This window comes from Erigeron canadensis, chromosome 4, assembly GCF_010389155.1.
Source record: "Erigeron canadensis isolate Cc75 chromosome 4, C_canadensis_v1, whole genome shotgun sequence".
Lineage (NCBI taxonomy): Eukaryota > Viridiplantae > Streptophyta > Magnoliopsida > Asterales > Asteraceae > Erigeron > Erigeron canadensis.
Window position 1 is genome coordinate 23,863,767 of NC_057764.1, and position 4,225 is coordinate 23,867,991.

The 4,225-nt window shown below is 29.6% G+C and overlaps 1 long non-coding RNA gene across 1 annotated transcript; it reads left to right on the top strand.

Annotated features, from left to right (window-relative positions):
• The first annotated feature begins 367 nt into the window (after positions 1-367).
• Positions 368-2,638, top strand: LOC122594900. Its single transcript, XR_006323143.1, has 3 exons — positions 368-472; positions 1,194-1,256; positions 2,628-2,638. It is a non-coding gene; the product is annotated as an uncharacterized LOC122594900 (long non-coding RNA).
• Positions 2,639-4,225: the final 1,587 nt, after the last annotated feature.

A 4,225-nucleotide genomic window follows, 5' to 3' on the forward strand; every position in this document is an offset into this window, starting at 1 on the left:
AAAAGTTTCACACACAAAACCCTAGCCTCTCTTTTGTTCCTATGTGGTTCATAAGCAATTCGGTGGTGATTTCTCTTAGGTTTTGATCCCTCAATCATCCCTAGAGTAATCCAATCATCAATTGATGGTTTCATGGTGTTAATTAAGTTTTCAATGATGTCTGTAACTGATCTACAAAGTTTGAGGTCATGAGGGTTAGAGATGAGTTCGAAACGAAAAGATCAAGAAATCCCGTTTTTACATACCACAGCCCAGAAAACATCCGATCACCGGAGATTGAACCGTCGGATCATCTTGATTTTTGGACTGTAGCTTCCTGACATATAGGTGAAGATTTTCAACCGTTGAATTTGTCCATGGAGGTCAAGAAGTCGAGTTATAGGGCTGGCACAGTGGGCTGGAATTTAGTTGACTTTGGTTTTAGGTCATCACTAATCATTCTTTTGATTATCCTTCTGATTATGACATAAAGGTAATATATCTTTCAATTTCATCATGATTTCCCGATCTTGTATTGATGTCAAGTTGTAGATTATGGTCTTGAGGTTTGATTATGAATAGATTACGTTTTGAAATCATAATTGATAGTTTTTGAACGTATAATCGGCTCCATATTATGTGTAAGCGATTTATGGATCAACCGAAAACATCAAGTCATCAATTGAGTCATATTTCAGGTGTATCCACGTTCTATAGGTCGTGAAGGTTTGCTATGTTATTTGATGGTCGAAATAGTTTTCAAAACAAAGGGTTCTTTAAGACTGAAACTTTTGTCATCTTTCAAAAATCATAGAAAGATCATCTGAATGAGTTAGAAGACAAATCTTATATTTTTGAAAAGGTCTATGTATCCTCTAAATTTTATATGAACTAAGTTTCTTCTGGTTTTGCCTAGAAATAGGTAAGAACTGTTGATTTCCGAAACTGGTCGGATTTAGGACGAATGATGCAGGTCTGTTTTGTAAAAATCATAACTCATTCAATAAAGCTCTTCAAGAGTCAAAGCTTACATTTTCGAAAAGGTCTTTGAGTGCCCTGCAAATGTCTAGAACTGATTTTTGTTGTATCTGGACTTCTTGATTGCTAAAAGTCATTGGCAAGTGAATTGCACAAAGCTGGAAACATGCTGAAATTTCTTTGTTTAGCGCTTATGCTTTGTTGTAGCTTATAGGTTGATCTTATATTTGTTTTAGGTACCCGGGAATACTTTTCAAGCACCGTAACTTGTTAATTGGTTGTTGTTGAATTCTTGTAAGGTAAGATAACATCTTTTATCACATGAGGGACAACAAAACATAGTTTTCATAAGTTAAATTCCCCAAATGAATGTTTGTACGTTTATATGTATGCGGGAATGTATGGGAGGTTTCTATGGGAATGATTATGTTACCATTGATGATGAAATGATTATATGTTTATGTTATGAAATGATGTTATGACAAATAAGGTAAATGATAAGTTGAAATGTATATGTTGATAATACGATAAGATGCTATGATGATATAAACGTATGATGCTATAATGCAATTGATGATATGATGACGCATTGCTATGATGTTATGCTTATGAAATTATATGACGATATGTTACTATCACTTTAAGATGATATGATGCTTATATGACATGATGATATGATGTTATTATGTTATGACGATATGTTGATATAAATGATACGTTGATATGAAAATAAAGTGATATGACGATGTGATGTTAATATGTGATGATGATAAGTTGATGCATATATGTCGTATGATTGATTACATGGCTTGAACACCTAGTCACTAGACTTCTATAGGTTTCCCATCACACGTGCAAGATTAAGGGCCCTAAAGTAAAGAAAGATGAATGTGATTAGTTTAGGTGAAAGTGTAGCCTAAGATAATATAAAGAAAAGAAAGATACATGTGATTAGTTTAGGTGAAAGTGTAGCCTAAGCTAATATGATAAAGAAGTCTCGAGCATATGTAAAGTCTTGTGTTAAGCTTAACCCATGCTAGTTCTTCGGAGCTAGTGTGTACGTGGTCATGTGGTGTGGGAATCTAGATACCTCCCCGTGGCATAGTTATGTTTGAGTGTATCCGGGTGGAGTAACTAACCACTACACGCGCAAAGTTCAAACGGTATACTCAGTTGGATCGACTTTGTCTTTCCTTAACGACGACGACGGACCACCGAAAGGTTTACCCATCAAGTTGGGTGTGAGGTCCCCATGTAAGGTCTTATGACCGCCTACACACAACCCCACATCGCTAAGTATGTATGGCTCATGTCATATAGCCTACGTTCTAGGCAAAAGAAAAGTAAAGAAATAAAGAAAGTAAAAAAAAGAAAAGAAAGACGAAAGTAAAGCTTCATGAGGTTAGGCACAATTAGGACTACGATGGATCCTAATGTGATAATTTATGCATGTTACTATAATGATGATGATTTGCTATTGCTAAATTATGTTGTAAAAAACACCATAGTAATGTGGTAATATTAAAGTGTTGCAATGGTTATGTGATATTACCAACTATGAAATGTTTTTGTTAATATAAAATGAATTGGCAATGTTTTCATAAACTCATGTTATCTTACTTAGCTTTTAAAGCTAACACTTGCTCCTTTGAAAAACGTTGTTCCCTCAGGTTAAGCAGGTTGAGCTAGTGAAACACTTAGCTTGGTGAGCCAGGTAGTTGCTATGAAGAAGACATTTAGTTTTCCCGTTTAGTCATTTATTTTAGCCTTAATGATGATTGGCTACTTATAATATGACTTATGTATTGTTTATATTGGCATTTATATTGGTGCCAAATCTGGATTATCTTATACTATTTTAATGATATGAATGTTGTAACACCACTTCCATAAATGAACTATCCATTAAGGGTTAATTATGTTTAAGGATTCTGTTTTTCGCATTTCTAAACGCCGTTAGGCAAAAGTTTTTGAAAATCCAGATTTTAAAATGACGGGTGTTACAATTGTTCATCTCTTTTAATTTAGTTTGTTGTTAATTATAGTTTGATTATGGTTTCTTATTCTACTACAAAAGGGGGGTTTATTCTTTTAAATTTGTTTTGTTCATGTTTTATTTATTTTTCACCTATTTTGTTATTTATTATTTTGATATTTACCTTTAATATTCTAGCTATTTTTTTTATTTTTTCTTTGCTTATTAAAGAAATAATTATAATAAAATTCTATCACAAATTTCTCAACAAAAAAAACATACAATTTTTTAATATTAGTTTAATAGTATTTTTTGTATTTAGTTCGTGTTTGTTTATTATTTGATATTGAATTGTTATGTTATTATTATTTTTCATCTCTTTTAATTTAATTTGTTGTTAATTGTAGTTTGATTATGGCTTCTTCTTCTACTACAAAAAGGTTTGTTCTTTTAAATTTATTTTATTTATTTTTCACCTGTTTTGTTACCTATTATTTTGATATATGTATCTTTAGTATATATATTTTAAAACTAAAGATATATACTATCCTTAAAATTCCCCCAATAAATTATTACATACACAATCTATTTGTATTAATCATTTTACATCATTCCTCTCTATTCTATCTTTAAAAAAAATCATGGTTATATAATTTCTCAACAAAAGAAACATACGTTATTTTATATCACTTTAATTTATATTTTAATATTTTATTCATGTTTGTTCATTATTTGATATTCAATTGTTATGTTACTTTTATTTTTCAATTAATTTATTTTGTTTTCAATTGTAGGTATACTTCTTCTACAAAAGTTTTTATTATTTTAAATTTATTTTGATCATTAAACTCCCTCGTATTTAATCTAGCTTTTTTATTTTTTCTAGCTTTTTTTTTATTAAATAGATAATTATATTTAAAATCTATCATAAATCTTTTCCCATCAAAACAATTTTTTTAAAAATTTTAAAGATATATACTATTCTTAAAATTCTCCCAATAAACTATTATATATACAACCTCAATAAATTTGTATTAATCATTTTTCATCATTAGTCTCATTTCTATCTTTAAAAAAAAATCATGGTCATATAACTTCTCAACAAAAGAACATACATTTTTTTATATCACTTTAATTTAATTTTTACTATTATGTTCATGTTTGTTTACTATTATTTTTTTAAAACGGCAAAAATGCATGTTTGTTTATTATTTGATATTGAATTGTTATGTTATTGTTATTTTTTATTCTCTTAATTTATTTTGTTTTTAATTAATGTAGGTTGATAATGAC